Below are 20,297 nucleotides of genomic sequence, written 5' to 3' on the forward strand. Positions count from 1 at the left end.
GTGTGAAGCCTATAAGCTTGGCTTGGATTCATAATTTTTTTCCAATTTTTTTTCCAATTTTTTTTTAATTTCAGTTCACAGAGTTTTGAGATTAATCACTCTGAACTAAAATAAGATGTCCATTTGCTGTAACACCCGTTACCATTTTTTCCATACTTTATTTTGCATTTGATATGCTAATAAACTGCTTCTACAGCAATACTTATATTCATTTAGCAAAGTGCTATTAATAGGTATGTCAAATGATTTCTTAACATTTTTAGTTTATTTAATATTGACTTTTTTTTTTGTCCGGACGTAACACCCGTTACTATGGAATGCCTGTATTATAACTATTTTGCACAATAAATAAAACAGCATGTTTCCGTTTCTACTCTATTATTTTTGCTCTGCTAATTTTCTTTTGCCTTTAGCACGCACCGCTGGTAAAGAGGGGAGTTGGTTTAGTGACAGTACAGGTTTTGAAGTTTTTGATATAAAATTATATTTAGCCCTCTCTGGCGAGCGTGTGCACGGTTGTCAGCCCTGGTCTTGAACGTAGAGGCCAGCTGGTGACATGATGAAGTTTGGATTTGTTTTAAAATAGAAATCTTCAGTATAGCTTGAAATTACCATATCATATATTTTAAGAAATGAAAAATTGTCATTGTCTTTTGACCTACAGTGGTTAAGTAATCAGACCAAACACCATCCATCTAGGAATCCAAGTTCAATTCCAAAATTTGTCACAAGTGAGAGAAAAAAGGTTAATGATGCCATAACCCATAAACATGTTGGTTTTCTCTGGAGTACTTTTGTTTCCCCCCACCAATTTACTAAAAAAAATTTCCATTCTCATCATTTCTAATTGCCTTGATGTTAACTAGACATAAAGCTTAATTAATTAATTCCTTCACTCACTAATTACTTTTTCCCCTTTCAACTGGTGCTATACTTATACATCCCAAGAAACATTGAAGGTGAAATTTTAGTATGTACTAGAAAAGCAATGAAATAAGCATGCATTATATAATGGCAATTCAACAGGTTGAAAGTCCAATGTGCATGCATGCAGAAACTGTTATAGCCACGGGCCGAAGTCGTCAGGTATCTTTTAAGTATTTTTTATGTTGCAGTGCAATAGATGCCATAAAACAAAATTAACCTGAAACATTTTTAAACACATATTATAACAATAGGTACCTATATGTATTATAACGAATACAGGACAGTGAAACGCGCCAGGTTCAGAGCTGGCTGGCAGCCCTACATGGTCACTGGAGTCATGCGCCGTGTCATGCCGTACACTGACGTAAGGCATTATGCATCCCTGGCCTGATTACAAGAGTCGTCGCTCTCTCTTCCCCCCTCCACTCCCAGCGAATCGTCCTGCCTCGGCTCTGTTTTCTAGTAATGAGCAGCCTTGGGGATTCCGTGGGCCACAGCGTGGAATTGCGAGAATGGACGCTGCCCTTCTCGACTGTTCTGGCATCGGGTCGGCCCGGGATGACACGACTCATCACAGCCGCTTGTTGGCTAGAGAAGGACACCTCCAGACCTTAAGCAGCAACATTGACCTCTGCGAAGTGCTGTGAGTGCCTTGAGTTCCGAAAGCGAGTCCCGCAACGAGTGCTGCGAGTTCCAAGCAAGTTTGGAGAGTTCCATGAAAGAAGGGAAGTGCAACATTATCTAAGACGGTGAGACACAACCCCCCCCCCCCCCCCTCTTCCCAGAGTGGTGCGAGACTGTGTGTGTGGGTAAGCACGAGGTAAGGGACGAACCACTGTTGAGCCTAGCTCCAGTGAGGATTGTGAATTGCAGAACTTGACAAACATTGAGTGACTTGAGAATAAACATTTTTAAGTGCTAGAGAATTGTGATCAGACTTTTTGAAGTAGGTACAATTATTTATTTGTAATGCAAATATAAGTAATTAATAATAATAAAAATGTCAAAAAACCTAATTGGGCTATCCCTTACGAACCCCATTCTCCCCACATTATAAATTGTAACAGTATGTATACTTGTTTTTGTTTAAATGATAGAAATCAGTATGTAAATAAATCCTACAAAAAACCTTAACCTTATAGTAAAAATTTCAACACAAAATCCTTTTTTTTTTCATGGTGTCGAATAATGTAGGCTAAAAATTTCTTGTAGGTATCTCTATAGTATGATAAAAAAGCTCCACTATCTCTAGTTGAATATAATAAGGATTATTAAAATTGTAATGAATATTATTTTAAGTTGTCATTTCTTTTTATTATTATAAACTAGCTGCCTGACCCGGCTTCGCACGGCTATACTAATGGAAAAAAATTAAGCCACATCTCCCATTTACAGTAATGGTAAATAAAAAAATTCAGTGAAAATTTATTACAATGCTGTATAATGTACCGGAGAGAAAATGAATAGCACCGATGGTTTCCCCGACTCGTGCACGCAACGTACAACTGATGTACCCGTACTTCGTTACGGCAGTCTACAGGCAGATCACTCTTGCGCCGCTCATTATACATGCCCCTCCTTGTGGGTACGCCACTGCCGCGCGATGCCCGTTGCCATGGAGACGCAGAAGGCATGAACAATGCAAAATCCTATTCTCATGCAGACAAAGTACCCACTGTTGCCTGGTTTTAACCACCCATGGGATCCAATTTTTGGAAAATGTCATCCTGCGTAACATAAGGAACATTACTGTGAAGTTTCAAGTCTGTAAAATATATATAATTGAAAAAAAGGGCAATAAAAAAACAAATTAAACACAGAGAGAGGAAGAAAAAAAACAATAGTTTAGGTTTGCGATTTAAAGTGATAAAAAGTATTTAAATACTAATTGAACTCTTATGAGGGTACTGATTGCTTCGTTGTTAATATCACACGGGTTTTTTTTACTTGTATGGGAAAATTAAGAATGATAAGGCATCTAGTGCATGGCAACAATGTTAATAGGCAATAGGAAATAAACTTCTATGCGCCTGCGGCATTGTCAACACACGCTTCGTACGTGTACTGCATGTTATATCTAACCCCCTCCAATGCATTTGATTCTAAATTGGACTTTTAGTAAGGATCCCTAATGTTATTGATAATATAATATAGCCTATAGCCTTCCTCGATAAATGTACTATCCAACACTGAAAGAATTTTTCAAATTGGACCAGTGGTTCCTGAGATTAGCGCGTTCAAACAAACAAACAAACAAACTCTTCAGCTTTATAATATTAGTATAGATTATTAAAGTGATGAAGAATAATTGTACTATTATTGAATTTTATTTTTTAATACCTATGCGTAGTGTAAATTCTGTGATGTTCACAAAAGCAATAGGTATATAGGATGATCACATGGGTCCACCATCTTACCAAGATTTCCGGGACTTCAACAGATGGCAGCACCCTGATGATAAATTTCCATTCCAATTGACTTTCATTCCATTCACAACATTTCTCCTACCAAATGTAGTACATCATTAGAAAAGACATCAAAAAAAATTATAAGGTGGAAATAAAATCTATCCATTTGTTTCCTGAGTGTGAGGTAAGCAATTATTGTGATCATACCTGCCTACATGCAGTATCTTACTGTGATTATTAGTTAGTAAATTTTATTTTCAAAATTTTTATTTTGATTATGTAATTTTGCCGTGTAAAGAGTTTACCTTATTTTGATTTAAACAAGTTTCCATTCATGTTTTGTCTGTAATAATTTTTAACCAACTTATATTGTGTTCCTAAGGAATCCAATAAGAATTAAAAAAACTACATAATAAAAAAAACAGAAGTTTTTATAAACACTCCCTAATTTCTCTCAAATGAGCCTAAAATCTACATTTACCATCCCTCTTCAGTGTGTTTCAGAAGTATTTATAAACACTAAAGCTTTTTTTATGTTTAAAAAACTTTTCATCAATTGTTTTGTTCATGGCTATCTCCCCTATCAAATTTTAAGGATTATATTCGGAATTCAAAAAGCCTTATGTAAGGATTAAGCAATATTGGCAGATCTTCAAACCCTATACGGCCCTCTCCCCCTTTTCTCTTAGCAAATTTTAATTAATGCAAGAAATTATACTACAGTCTAGGGAAAATATGTATAGTAGCGGTATTTGCGGAAAAAAAAATGATAAAAATCCTAAAATACTTTTATTATATACTTTTCACTTCCTCTTTTCATTAAACCAGGCGGAGATAAGAAATTTCAAATACTTTAGGAGATATCACCGTTTTTATTTTACAATACAAGACCTGTGCTATCATTCGGCCGTCGCAATTTTTTTATTTTGCTGTGTGTTCGTGAATGCCTAATTAATTAAAATGGTCGATTAAGTCAGGTCAGTTACATTATAAATACTTTCAAACTAAGTGGACATTAAAAATAATATGAATTAATTCTAATGGTTGTTTAGTTTTAAAGTATTTATAATGTAACTGACCTGACCTAACAAACCGGGACAAAGGATAAACAGTAGGAACTCACGTAATTTTTTTTTTACACTTATAACTTGCGCAACAATATCCAAATACCTAATGTTTTATTTGTTAACATTTGAAATGTTAAAAACTCACCTAAGTTACAGGCGGGTAAACAATGGTGAACACCGCAAGGAAAAAAATGTCATACTCGTAAACAAGAAACAATGGTAAAAGCCGCATGAATGCACAGGTATTGTGATAAAAATTAAAAAATTTGATATCTCCTAAATTATTTGGAATTTCTTATCTCCGGCGGGTTTAATGAAAAGAGGAAGTTAAAGAGCATAAAATAAAAGTATTTTCAGAATTTTTAAATTTTTTTTAACAAATATCGCACAACTATGAAAATTAAAAAATTTGATATCTCCTAAAGTATTTGGAATTTCTTATCTCTGCCGGGTTTAATGAAAAGAGGAAGTGAAAGAGCATATAATAAAAGTATTTTCAGATTTTTAACATTTTTTTTCCCGCAAATACCGCTACTCTACATATTTACCAAAAAGGTTCACTTTTGATGACAAATGCTTAATCAGTATCCTTTTATCAGTAAGTTTAATATTCTGCCATATATTGAACAGGTGTGATGAGACCAAAAGGTTTGTTGTACTAAAATATTTTCAAACTGTTATCAGTAAATATTTGTAATTAGCTAACCTAACAAATCTTTCACTCGCAGAAAGTTTTCATGCATAAAAAAAATAGGGTATTTTCTTAACTATTTGTGAAATTAAAGAATGTTTACAGAACTCAAAAAGTATTTAGAACTAAAAATATAACTGGAATTTGTTTGTTTTCACAAGCTGCTACTCCATAAAATTATCCAGAACTACCAACTCCTGTGGTTTTAAAACATCTGATGCAAGTACAAAAAAGGAATAGTAGGAAATTTTGAAAAACATAGCAAGGCAAACCATTACTAACATACATCCATAGCTAATGCAAAAAAAAGGCAAGGAAAATAAGAGGAAAGAACTACGCAGTGCTTGGGTGAACCTGAGCATAACTTTGTATTCACCACCAGTCAATACTACACACATGTCGTCAAAAAAATAAGTTTGTATTTTTACAGTGGCCAAATGGCAAGAATGTTGTTGGTTAAAGCACAGAAAAATCAGTATCATTAGCTCTAGCACATTTTAATAAACAAAGTTCTTACAGACGGGCGTTACTGAATATTGACTATAAAATAGTGTAACGTAACTGGATCCATTCAACGCAATTCATTGATGATCGTTACTGTCATTTTAATGAACTAGTATTCGAAAGGAAACCCTTGAATCGAAGGTTTGAAGCGCGACGACACATAAACTATGTAGGTATGTGATTAATTAGAGTAATTCACACATGATCCAAAATGAAACACATCAAAGATATTCAACAAGCAAAGTTAGTAAAATCAGAACGGAACTAAAATGAACCAAAGCTATGAGACTACAAGTAGTTAGCGTCACAGAAAACAATTCCATAGGAAAGCATACCTTGGACACGCTAATGTCGGCGTTTGCTTCTAGTACCGTCTTCCAATGATATATTCATCACTTATCCAAATACTTCAAAACAAAGACTTCATTTCTTCCAACTAATATCACGAACAGAACATTCAAAACAAGAAAAAATATGTTCAAACACGACAAAAATTCCTACAAACTCAACAATTACAGAACACGTATCGATAACCAACATTTTATTTTTGAGAAATATTGCTAAAGAAGATTCTTTTTCATAGAACAACAATTAAGTAGAAACGGTATATTCCAATTTCAACCTGGACGTAAACGAAAAAATAAAACCATAAAATACTAAACGTGAAAAAGTTGCTTGAAATTAAATTGGTTAAATATTTTATAGTTTATTTTCGGGGGTGGAAGAGCATGCTTATTCTTCCAAATAAAGCCCCATTAAATATTTGACAATTGCTATTTACTTTTATTAGCGTACCAACATGGTTTAGGATTAATCGAATAAAATTTAGAATTAAAAAAGAATAAAATTATGAATGTTGAATGTTTTGATAATAGATGATAATAAAAAAGGGGGAGGGGGGTTTGTCTGTAAAGTCGGTTTACGGACGATAATTTTACGTGATAACGTCATAAAAAAAATTGATGAAAAATTAAATACTTTTAAATTTTCAAATATTATTTACAGTATTTGTAAATTTAATTTAAATAATTTGTTTAAATATAATCATAAATAATTAGTTAAAAAGCCTGCCTTAACATGTTTGATATTATAGAAGAATTTCTCGCACGGTGGTTGGCCGGTTCTTGCACGCTTGGCTCAGGCGGAACGTGACAATTTTTCGTTCGTAAAGCCGGCGTTCATCGATTTATAAGACGTTGTAACGTCAAAATAATTATGTTTTAATCTGCTGGGAACAATGGATGGACAGAGTAAAAATTGGTAAAAATACCCAATTCCAAAGAGTAGAATTTATTCCTGTAGTTCCAGTCTTCATCACTTGTAGTTATAAGTTACAAAAGTTGACTTTGCTTACCCGGTTTTATTAATTTAATATGAACATTTTATGGAAACAATATTATGATTTCCTAACACCAATTTAATTTATTCTAATATTTATTCACACCAAATTTGGTAAAATACAAACCTAAACCTAACAAGCAGGCTGAAAGATTTTTTCACAGAAATAATTTTTTATTGCATTTAATTAATTGAATTTAAAAACACACACAGGAATGCATTTCAATGATTAATTTAAATTAGTTTCAGATTTTGAAAAATATACACATTAATTATCTTTTATTTTCTAAAGTTACCAGTGGCTTTAATAACGAGTGAAATAATAAAATTAGCTGGAGTAATATTTAAAACACATTGTCGGGTCCTACATTTGGCCTCGGCCCCCTTGTGCGAATGTTACATGCTCATCCCTGAAACAAACATGGCTGCCCCGACACCGCAGGGTATTTTTTTACTAATCTCTATGACTAAACTAGCTATCCTGCAAGATGGTGATGCAACCGGCGCCAATAGAGAGCGCCTGATGCAGAATGTAAATAAGTGGGATTCATTGTGTCATTACGCCTGAAGACCGCAACCCGCCTGGCAATCTTCAAAAAGGTATGAGATATTGAATTGTGAAAACACCGTTTATAAATATAATAATTATATTAAAAAAATCAACAATTTAATACTAGTTTCAATTACAATAACTTCAGCTAGAGGTGGGTTAGACTTGCGCATAATAGTTCGCGACCGGGAGCGCTCCTTTTAGTTCGTCCGCTCCCAACTCGAATGCAAGGAAGACAGGTCACAAATAGTTCGTTCGCCTTGCTACCGCTACTAGGGATGCAACATCGCTCTTAAAAACATCGATATCACGAACATCGATGTTCAAACGAAAAAGCATCGATGTCAAAAAACATCGTTCTGACAACCGATACATCGATGTTTTAACCGATGTTTTTAAATATCAGGAAAAACATGCCAAAATGATTTAAATTCTAGTATGTAGCCAAAAACCATACCTACTACAGGTTCCTGACCACAATATCCACAACCCATTTAGAGTCGTGTCTCATGCAGAACAAAAACATGTATGTTTTAAAAGCAAAGTCTGCTACCAAAAACTTAAAAATCCGCATGAACTACTTGACCAGCTCTCAGTAAACTTCAAAGAGTTGTGGACAAATTTAAATGACTACAACTTCACAACATTAGCAGAAAAAAAGGTAAACATTAAGGAAAGAAGCAATATGCATAACATGGCAAAATTTAAATACTTAAGTATTTTCACTTGACTTTTAATCCCTAACGAAAAAACAAAACGGTAAAAATGACAAAAAAATCATACAAAGAAATATAATATTTACATTTACTAAAAAATGGAAGAAAATTCTCTGATAAAAATTACACAGAAGCATCACAAAAAAATATAAGGGTTACAGTCAAGGTCAGGGTTACAGTTATGTAAAAATAGCTGTCAAAATTATCTAGCAACATTAATATAAAATATAAATGTGCCCGTCTTTCTTAAAAAAAAAAAAAAGCATTTATATCATAAATGAATTTTGAGAAAATAGTTTCAATAAATACCTATTTATATTAAAACAATCACTAATCTAACAGCAAACTCTTAAATGCTTTTCGTAAGCAGACCCCCACTCGGATGTCTTGAGTAGTTTTCAAATCACGTTGATTTTTCCTGAAGCTCTGCACACCGTATGTGTGCCCGAGCAGACTGCAGTCTTAAGACACAGGCTTACTTAAAATAAAATTACCTTTGTTTTTTATGTCATTAGTTATCATTTCATGAATATATTGTAAATAGCACAGATCATGAGAGATCTATCTATCCAAAAACATTTTGTTTTCAAGAAACTTTTTTTTTAATTTTCGATACTTATAAAACTTACATTTGTAAGTATAAATAAATGTTGTAAATGCTAAACCATTTTGGTTGATATCCTTATCATTTTTTTCCAGTATTTTAAGAAGTCTAAAATCATTTAAAATATAACTATTTTTTGCACAATTTATTTTTAATTGAAAAAAAAATGGAAAAAGCATGAAATGTATGTGCAGGTTAAAAGGTAACATTAATTTTCTCGATAGAGCTAGCGAGACCGTATGAGTGCCAATCAATAGCTTGTATGTACAACAAGCTATGAAATTGTCTATAAAGTCTCGCTGCTTTTCCCCTATATTTTTCAAAATTTATAAGAAAATTCTTATATAAACAATTTTTTTTAACGGTATATATTTTTTCCAAAAGATTTTACACATCTTAAAGTACTGGAAACAAATTTATACTGAAATCAACCAAATAGTTCAATAATTACAACATTTTTGATACCTACTTATAAATGTAGGTTTTTATAGTAAGTATAAACAGTTAAAAAAATTGTATCTTAAAAACTAAATGTCATATCGTAATGTATTTTTATATATTCAATAAATATTCCTGAAATGATAGCCAAAATATTATAATAAACTAGGGTAATTTTAATGATGAACGATGTCGATGTTTTTGGACATTTTCGTCGATGCATCGGCGATGTATCGCTCTTGAAAACATCGATGCTAACATCGATGTTTCATGAACGATACATCGATGTTTTGAAAACATCGATGTATCGTTTGCATCCCTAACCGCTACTGCAGGCGATCTTCTTTCTATGTTATAATAGTTATTTTTTATAAATATCAGTGTTGTGAATAGGGATGCAACATCGCTCTTAAAAACATCGATATCACGAACATCGATAGTCAAACGAAAAAGCATCGATATAAAAAAACATCGTTCTGACAACCGATACATCGATGTTTTAACCGAAGTTTTTAAATATCAGGATAAACATGCCAAAATGATTTAAACTATAGTATGTAGCTAAAAACCATACCTACTACAGATTCCTGACCACAATATCCATAACCTATTTACAGTCGTGTCTCGTGCAGAACAAAAACATGTATTAAAAGCAAAGTCTGCTACCAAAAACTTAAAAATCCGCATGAACTACTTGACCAGCTCTCAGTAAACTTCAAAGAGTTGTGGACAAATTTAAATGACTACAACTTCACAACATTAGCAGAAGTAAAGGTAAACATTAAAGGGCATGTCCATAATTTAAATGTATGTAAAGCTTGCCGTCGTCCGGGGTCTCGGGCTCGAGTCCCGGTGTGGCTCCTAGTGGGAAAAGGCGGTTCTTGATACGTATTGTCCGGGTGGGCGCCAGACTAGCTCGGCTCTAGTCGTGAGTTTGGGGTCGTGGATGTATGTGCCCCTGCGTGGCCCACTAGGGCCGGCGGCGGTGTTGCGTGAGATGATGTTTAAATAAGAGACGTGGAGTTGAGGTGGTGGTGTCGTACCTTTTATTCATAGGAGCGAGTCGTACACAATACAACACTCTACTGAGGTCCCCGGGGGGGGTTTACTCGTTATTCCGTGGTGCCGTATTGTTTGCGTTCCGCGTTACGTGGGCCTCGGACGCTGTTACGTCTCATACGTCTCACTGGTTACGCGGGTAACGTAATTTCGTAACACAAAGGCAGGACACAAAAGTACACTGAATTAAGGGGGTGCGCACAAGTTACGTGGCACTCGTTACTCGGGTAACGTAAGTTAGTAATACAAAATACGGGACACAAAAATACACTGAATTAAGGGGGCGCGCACAAGTTGCGTGGCACTCGTTACTCGGGTAACATAAGTTAGTAATACAAAATACGGGACACAAAAATACACTGAATTAAGAGGGCGCGCACAAGTTACGTGGCACTTGTTACTCGGGTAACCTAAGTTAGTAATACAAAATACGGGACACAAAAATACACTGAGTTAAGGGGTGGGCGGTTGGAGACGGCCAATCCCGTATACAAATGTCTCTGCGCGGGTGTTGTGCCCACTGTGGTGAAACACGCACCGCAATTAAGTTTGTCCAAGCTCCCTTGCGGGTTTGTGGTCAGCGCTGTGCGCGTGACCTTAAGTAAAGTTCTGTGAGTTGCGGGAGGTGGCCCCTGCCGTATACTGAAGATCAACCCCTCTGACCAAGTATGGTGCGGGGTGTCTTTAAACTGATGCGGTCGGATTAGGTCCTGGACCGAAAAGGGGAACCGGGTACTCACGGAAAGGTTAAGTAAAAAAAGGGGTTCTGTTAATTAGTGACTATATTTACCGGACGTTACTTTCGATGAAGACAAAGGTTGTTGCCCCTCCGTGGGACGTAGGTCCGCCCCGGTCCGTGAGCTGTGCTGACCTGCCGAACTGGCATGGCGTCCGAGGGAGGCTCGGCCTCTCTTGCGCCAGGTTTGACCTCATTACGCTAGACTCTAAATGGGTGTGTCTGGAAGAGACTTTATTGTCGCTAAAATCCTAATTTAATGTTCCAGGAGGAATGGGTACGGTACTTCTCTTATCTACTCAGGTTTTCGCGGGTTTGCCTTTAATCGCTGTTCGGCTCGCCTGACTCGGGTGGGCCATGGCCAGGGGTGTGTTCCGTTAGCAGGAGCGTATACTGGCGGGTGCAGGTCGGGCTCTGGGGTGGTCGTCGGCCGGACGACGTCAAGCTGGCCGTCTGTTTGGGGTTTATGTGTGCCAGTGAGGTGAGACGATAAGCGCGACACTCGCTGGTGCTTCTAGCGCAGTGTCTCCTCTGGACTGGCGCGCAGTCTTCTCGTCGTCACAGGATAACTGAGAGAACTGAGCGGTGACCGTGACATTAAATGTCCGAGAAATGAAGATAAAGGTGTACTCCACTGCCCTTAAGTGGTTTTAAGATTCTGTATCGGTTGTTTTATCCCTAAAAAATTACTCCGAAAACATGCCTTTTAGCCATTTTCACTCTACTAAAACCACATTTTACAAACTTAATCCGAATTCAAAAGTACCTTTCGGCATTCAGCGAACACTTAAATTCTTTTTGTAAACAGACCCCACTCGGATATCTTGAGTAGTTTTCAAATCACGTTGGTTTTTCCTGAAGCTCTGCGCACCGTGTGTGTGCCCGGGCAGACTGCAGCCTTAAGACATAGGCTTACATAAAATAAAAATTACCCTTGTGTTTTATGTTTTTAGTTATAATTTCATGAATATATTATAAATAGTACAGATCATGAGAGATCTGCCGTCACCCGACCTATGTGAAAGGCCCGGGGGGTACCTGACGGGCGCTACGGGCGTCGCGGTGCTCTTGTTGTCCGGAGGGGCGCCAGGCTAGCGGGCTGCTAGGCCGTTGGTGTTGGGTCGTGGGTACTCTGCCCCCACGTGCCCCGCCAGGTACACAGCTTGAATCTACCCTGAATGGCTCTCCCTTGATTGTGAAGGCCGCTCGGCCGTGTGGAGGACGGGAGACGCCGGAAAATTAGTATACACGAGTTGGTGAGAATTACCTTTAATCTAGTCCCGCTACAAAACACTCTCACCAACACTTGGCGACGTCTAGCCGTTACACAATTAACACAGAAAAAACATAACACTACGCGACACTAATGGTTACCGCGGCAGTCTCGCGGGACGCGGGTCGATGCTCGCTGGAGACGGCCAGCGCCGAACATTAACGGGTGCAGGGGGGGCTCTATGAGCGGGCTCCTAAATTCGGCGAAACACTTACGTGAGTGATACGATCTGCAGCGCGGTGTCACGATGAAGACGGTCGGGATAGGCCCGGTTCCGTAAAATACGCGCCGAGTCGACGTGGGCAGCTTATGAATTAATAATAGGTTTAAATTTAAATATTTAGTGCAGAATAAAATGATCACAGAAAGAAAACTTGGATGCTGCCCACGGACACACATCTGTTCCCGGCGCGGAGTGGTTCGAGACTGCCGGACATGGCCGCCTCGCAAGGAAGTGAAACTTTCTCTTCTTTGTGAGTCGGCGTCAAAAAACTTATATTAACTTAATTTGCTCTATTATAAGCTAAAAACACGTTCCAGGTGCTCAATTAAAAGGTAGCACCTGGTAATTGTGTGCTTAAGGCTTAACAACTGTTTTATAGTAGTATTTAATTATTTGAATTGTGGCATCAAGTTGGCGACTGTAAATTTATCAACATATTGTCTCACTGTAAGCCGTTTTAGTTGGATTTCTTCTAATCTGACACGATCATAGTCACGGGCATTTTAATTAAGGCCAGTGGCCGCGGTGACTGTTAATGAGGTTTGTTGTCTATTGAGGTTGACGTCGTACCTCCTCTTTATTAAACAAAAAACCCGGGTCACAATCCTGTCCGCGGCGCAACACTCCAGCCATGGCCCTGGTAGTGCTACCACTCGTCACCAGATGGCAGTGTAAATATAAAGAGACAATGTATCATAGTTATTTTATATATGTTACTAGCTGCCCGATCAGGCTTCGCACGGTTGTATTAATTGGGGGGGGGGGGGGAGGGGGAAATGAGACCAAATCTCTTATTTACAGTTATAATAAATGAAATAAAATGAAAATTAATTAATTTTGACAAAAATTTAATACAATGCTTTGTAATGTACCGAAGAAAAAACGAATAGCACCGATGGTTTCCCGACTCTCAAGCACGCAACGTTGTCATGGAGACGAAGTGCCCACTGTTTCCCGGGCTTAAACACCAATCAACATTGATGATCAGTTTATTATTAATAATAAATTTTTAAGACCATTGATCGAAATAAAAACTACCCTATCTCTCAAGTTGGAAAAAATTACACATAAATGCCCATTTTCATCGAAATCAGTTGACTTGGTGAAGGGGACCTTTTTAGAAATCAGATGTAGTTAGTAATTGTCTTCTTAATTTGAATAATTTATATCACTTTCAAATCCCGACCGACTTTGTTCTACCAGTGTATAGTTATTTACCTGTATATATCTAAAAATTGGTGGTCTGTATTTAATGAGTGATGAGGACTACACTAACAATGAAATAGTCGTTGCCATGGAGACGAATGAAGCATCAACAATGCTACAGCCGTTGCCGTGGTGATTTTCTGCCAACTCATACATACATCACATTAGAAAACTCCAAAATTATAAGATTAAGACCATTAATCGAAATAAAAACTATCCTATCTCTCAAGTTGGAAAATATTACACCTAAATGCCAATTTTCATCGAAATCGGTTAAGTGGTTTAGGAGTCCATTGAGGACAAACATTGTGACACGAGATTTATATATATTAAGAAGATTATTGTAAATATTTAGGTAGATTATTTAAGTGTATACTGGAAGTATGTTTTGTAGATGTGGAAATAATATTGTAAAATGCAAAAGATCATCATCATGCAAAAGAGATAGAAACATGTAAAACTTTAACACAAATGGTTCTAGAAGAAACTTGTATAAATTGTGCAGGCACATCAACTTGCGGGCACACTATTTAAATTAATTATTCGTAGCTATTGATGCGCAGATGCTGTGATAATGGGTTAAGCAATGACGGACGAACTAATTTCTCTAAGTGCCGACAGCCATTGACAGGCGACAGGCGACCTGAAGCTATAGTTTCTCGAAATACTGTAGAGGGAGAATACAGGACAGCTCTATACTAATAGCACAGCCGCGCGGGCGAAGAGCGTCAGCGCTGCTACCTAGCGGCTCAGCGTGATAACAGCACCCACGGCCATGCATTCCAAGCCTAAAATGTATTAAATTCAACTCGTTATTGCACCTAGACTAATCAACACATTCTTTTGAAAAAAATTGTGTTGACCCTCGTATTCTTTGCAGCCATGCAGATGTAAATTTATTCGCTGAAAAGTTAGTTGCTTTCGATGTAAAAAATAGTTAACAACGAACAGCATATTTTCAAGGAAAATTGAAGAAAAAATTTTCAAAGCATTCTATTTCTAATCATCGTTCATTTAGGGAGTTATCTAATGAATTAATTAAATTATCCAAATTTTTTAGCCACTAAATACTATTGATTTGCTATCGTTCAACAGCCTATTGGTTAAAAGTTTTTTTTAATGAATATGTGCAATATAATGAGTACAGTGTATAATACATATATAATAATTAAATGTACAGTTAACAGAGATTTGAGCACGATATTATGAAATTAAATAACATGGACATTTAAATAATATTGAAAATTAACAGGAGATGAAAAAATACATAATTTCAGTATGACATAAATATGTAGAAGTACATAGCGTTTGACACAATGTAAATAAACAATATAATCCTTAAATTAGAACTTACAATTGCACCATCTTAAGCTACCATAAATATTAAATATGTATTAATACCTCGTTACTTTAAAATAATAATATTTAAATAAATGCATTATTACAATGGTACCAGAGCTAGAACAAATTTTACAAGATTCACTTCCATTGTAAATGAAAAAGGCAAATAATATACAAGAGATGAATATCGTCGGTCTAATTAGCAAACCTCGTAACTCCCTGAAGACAAATTTTACAAGAGAAGCAAAAAACTGAATAACTTTTTTGTTTGTACTAAATATGTGTTTAATTCATCACATAAAAGTTAAAACACCCCCTGACGTTTGTCAATAAACTCTGTGTCAGTTTTTAATTATTAAACCTTTTTTAAATGGAGTTACGAGGTTTTACAATCATAAATTCAAACTAAATATGGAGATACGAGGTTTGATAAGATATAAATCTTCTTATTGGCTTAAACTTAATATTGATGTTAGAACAATTTTGAGATGAATAGTTATAGCACCAAATTTATTCGTGTATTATAAAAAAGTATCTCTAACATTACAAGGGTTATTTCCGATATTGAAAAGTAAGGACAGTATACAATACACAACAGCAATATTCTATAGTACATAAAATCAACATTAACTATGAATTCGTTTGAAAGAACATCAAGATAAAACTAGCTTTTAAATACTGATAAATGAGGCAATAAATATTACTCCAACAAATTGGGAAAAGAAAAAAAAATTACCCCTCAGAAAATCAATGCTTCAGTTTTGAAAAGGAAGGCTATCATAAAATAAGTGATAGTCTGATTCCATAGTTGTTTTCAGGGACTGCAAATGGTCGTAGTTAGTTTTATTTATCTTCAGCCTCTCATGTACAGTGCTGGCAAACTATCAAATGGCTTAGCAGTAATGTTCTTTTTGCGAATAGGCAAGTTCTTCCACTCTTCTGTGAAAACTAAATTGTAGGAAATAACCCCATCTGTAGTGTACTTCAAGGCTCTGATGTCGGTAACACATGGATCCCCAGCTATTCTGCTTGGTCTGATAGAGCTATACACTTGAGCATGATCAAATCTTTAAAAAAAAAAACTGTGAGTCAAATAATGAACTTCATATGGACGTGGATTTCTGTGTGCTTCCCTGCAAGTTGCAATGTAGTCAGCTGGAACATTAATCTTCTTGTTTTTCAGCTTATTTTCTATCTTCGAGTGCATGGAGTCTGCCTCCATTTGTGTGTGTCCGACCTCCAGAAACTTTTGCTCTATCGTTACACACTTTGTCACCGATATCTGTAAGAGTGCATTGGCGAGTCATATTTCTGTTCTGATAGCAGCAACCTTCACTATACAGTATCAATTTGTCGGCATCGTTCCTCAAAGGTAGTTGCGACAAGATGAATTGCAAATTATTGTAGCAAACTCATTTGAACCAAGGTCCCTCTCAGTCTCGTTCCACAGATAACAGAAGCCATCTTTGGCTTTCAAATTGAAAACAGTAAAATAAAACAATGGAAGTGCCAATATCGTAAAGAATGTATGATGTTCTACAAGGGGTACTCATGAAATCCATGCCGAAATCATACTTGGCTCTTGACATTCTGAAATGAAGAATGCATAGCTAAATCGTATAAAATAGTTTAGACATTACCTCCAAAAACATTTGATATTATGGCCTGTATTACAAAAGTTTGAAATATATAATTTATTGCAATAAGTGTTTTGTATGCATAAATAACCGATGGACAATATTTAAAGTGTGAGATAATAATAAAATGTACCTGCTCCATATATACAAACAATATCGAAACAACTAGAATAATATTTTAAAAACAATTAATAGACAGTGCAACAATAACACTGTGTTTGTTAACTAACAAAATGGAGTTACGAGGTATGCTAATATGCAGGAAATCGACAGCTGGAGATAAGAGGTTTTCTGAAAATAGGATTGTAGTCCATAGGGATTGTTTATTGTTATGATCTTTGGAATGGTAATATAACACATAACTGAGTATATAGTAGTACCTAAAACCAATTTTTGACAAAAAGTGGAGTTACGAGGTTTGCTAATTAGTCCGACGATATGCTTGTAAAATTTTATCCAGCTGTACCTAAATAGGTAGCAAGAAGTTTATTTTCCCCGATCATACCTTATAACCACTGCTATGGTAGATATTCCATACAATTTACATGTGCATGACTTTTTTTGCTTTTTTGTTTTTTTTACTCCGGGTTCTCCCACATTCATCGTAAAACAAATATTTTAATGTCATAATAATTGTTTTATAAAAGGTGTTGACGTCCCTCGGCTTCTGGTCCCTATTTCCCTGTTTGCTAGAAATGTTCGTTATGCCCGTACTGCTCTCGTCGGAGAGGTGTGGGTCCAGGCCGACGTGGCCGGGACCGGGAAATGCGGGACCTGGAGGGATGGAGAAGTAGAATGACAGGTAGATCGAAAGGACCACTCGCTGTTAATCGGTTCACGAGCTCTTTTATTGCGTTCAGAGAGCATGCCGCGGCCTGGCGGATCCGTCGCGGGTTGCGCGCCTCTCCCACGATGACCCGGACTCCCTGTGACCGTCTCGTACGGCCCACTCGTCCCGACGCGTACTGGCGGTTCTCCCACGTAACAAAGATCCTGATAGACAACTGTTTCGTAAAGGCACGGGACGCGTGTGTGGTCCCTACGTACTGACTCGTAACGTCGGCGATGGTTCGGCAGAGAGTAACTATGTCCCTCACAAAGACACGTGATGTGTGCGCGGTTCTTACGTACTGACTCGTAACGTCGGCGAAAGTTCTGCGATGCGTAACGAAGCTTACGCGCCCCGTAATGACCGGCTCGTGACGTAACTTACGTACTCGCAGCTCGGACACCCAATCGCGTGGGCGGCACGTCGTAGGCAGCACGGCTGCTGCGAGAGATGCTCGTCCTATGGCAGAGTCGCCGGACCGTGAGCTCGACACCCGTCTCGCGATCAGCGCGGAGCGGAGCGCACGTCCGCCGCTGCTCGAGTCCTGAGTTCGACTACTCTCTACGCCCGTCCGCGGGCCGTCGCGCGCGGGCTGCGGGGGAGGGGAAGGGGAAATCGGCCGGCGTGGGAGAGCGCCACCCCTCGCGACGCGGATGAGCGCCAGGCCGCGCTTACATACAGACACTGCGATACGTTTACAAGAATTACACAATAGTTGGTACATGACAATTACATTACTTACACACTTAAAACAAAGTCACTGTCATTTGGAAAGAAATATATACACACAGAAATATTTACATATTGACCCTGGCTCACTGGCATGCTAGGGCGCACGCGGGTGCGTCCCTGGCCGATGCACACACTGGGGGCACAATGGAGGACGTTGACGAGGCATAACGGCCTGAAGGAGCCGAGGAGACACTTGGGTCGACGTCAGTGTAAACGATGCTATTGCGAGGAAATACATTATCTGAAAAGGAATTGTGTGAAAATAAGAAGAAAAAAACAAAGCATAAAATCACTATAATATCAACAAACCAAGAAATAAGGTTTATTTAGTTAACAATGAAAGCGGGAAGTGGGAAATATTACAACTCACGATAGTATGTTTTTCTAAAAGAAATGTTTTGACTTGGGGAAAATTTTTACGTTCTATAAGGCTATAGAATTTTAAAAAAAATATTTAATAATAATTCCTTTCAATTCTGACGGTTACTCTTTGTACTTCAGCGAGTTTAGTTTCAGAGGTTTTCGTATGGCGCGGCCATGGTCGCGGCAGCTAGAGGTAGTCATCACGCCGAGCCGCGAGAGCGCAGCACCGTCGGTTTCTCGCGAAAACGAGCGAGCTGTCCTGTATTCTCCCTCTACAGTATTTGGTTTCTCCGGAGTAAGGTCCTTGTCTCTAGGGATGCAACATCGCTCTGAAAAACATCGATATCACGAACATCGATGTTCAAACGAAAAAGCATCGTTCTGACAACCGATACATCGATGTTTTAACCGATGTTTTTAAATATCAGGAAAAACATGCCAAAATGATTTAAACTATAGTATGTAGCCAAAAACCATACCTACTACAGGTTCCTGACCACAATATCCACAACCCATTTACAGTCGTGTCTCATGCAGAACAAAAACATGTATTAAAAGCAAAGTCTGCAACCAAAAACTTTAAAATCCGCATGAACTACTTGACCAGCTCTCAGTAAACTTCAAAGAGTTGTGGACAAATTTAAATGACTACAGCTTCACAACTTTAGCAGAAATAAAGGTAAACATTAAAAGGGCATGTCCGTAATTCAAATGTATGTAAAACTTGCCGTCTGTTCGGGGTTTATGTGTTGACGCCGTCCCCGTTGCCTGATCTGACTTTACGTGAATTTAAACTGTTTAATTTAATTTGGATCTCAAGGGCGGGGTTCCTGGCCTCGTGGCTGCAGGCAGGGACGCGTCGATAAAGGGCCCCCTGGGCTGTTTTCGCCTCCCAGGACGCCTTATTAATAAAACACACACGTATTGTTAGCTGTTTTATTCCGTTGCACAAACTACACGTCACACGCTCACGTAACTGGCCGCTTCATCGTCGACCTAAGCCCCGCGTACGGTGAACCTATTTCGGCTTGAGCGAGAATACGTGGACGCAACGTGAAATGCGTGGACGGCAGGTCCCGCGAATTTACTTATGATAACAGATTACACTATAATCACTGTGGTTAGTCCCGCACAGTTGGATATGCAAAGGCGGCTATTCCGCGTGGTGGCGAGGGCCACGTTACGCTGGGTATGGACACGGTGGAACCTTGCAGGATATCACACACGTGGCCGTGGCACGTCCCAGTTAATGACTCGTCCGAATGTTTGGTATCGCGTTTGGCACAGTGCCGCCCTGCGTGGACGATGAACTATGTCCCGACGTGGGACGTTACAGCGTGGGGCGCAGGTGCCACGATGGGCCACCTAGTAAATTACGTATGATATTAAAACTCCCTGGATGGACTGCACATTTGATTAATAGACCGCGCGGGGTCGCGAACGGCCGATTCGGGCCGACCGGGGAGCTGATATAAAAACGGTTTGGCTATAATTACCTATTGCAGTTACTGGATGTTGGCGCGAAAGTTGAGAGCTCCCCGTGCATGGGCTGCCGGCCCGGGCGAGTGCTGGATGGCGACTGACTAACCTCCCTGGCCGCTGGGGCCAGGGAGGGGGGAAATTCCGCGGGAAAACTGCGGAGCGCGGGAAGATTA

The 20,297-nt window shown here is 38.1% G+C and overlaps 1 protein-coding gene across 1 annotated transcript in view; it reads right to left on the reverse strand.

Annotated features, from left to right (window-relative positions):
- LOC134530768 (zinc finger protein 616-like) overlaps nucleotides 1-6,194 on the reverse strand; it is a 65,016-nt gene extending 58,822 nt beyond the window's left edge. Inside the window, exon 1 of the mRNA XM_063365935.1 lies at nucleotides 5,933-6,194. The gene's annotated coding sequence lies outside the window, so the exon portion shown is untranslated. The remainder of the gene's footprint in view (nucleotides 1-5,932) is intronic.
- Nucleotides 6,195-20,297: the final 14,103 nt, after the last annotated feature.

This window comes from Bacillus rossius, chromosome 3 (assembly GCF_032445375.1).
Source record: "Bacillus rossius redtenbacheri isolate Brsri chromosome 3, Brsri_v3, whole genome shotgun sequence".
Taxonomy (NCBI): Eukaryota; Metazoa; Arthropoda; class Insecta; order Phasmatodea; family Bacillidae; genus Bacillus; species Bacillus rossius.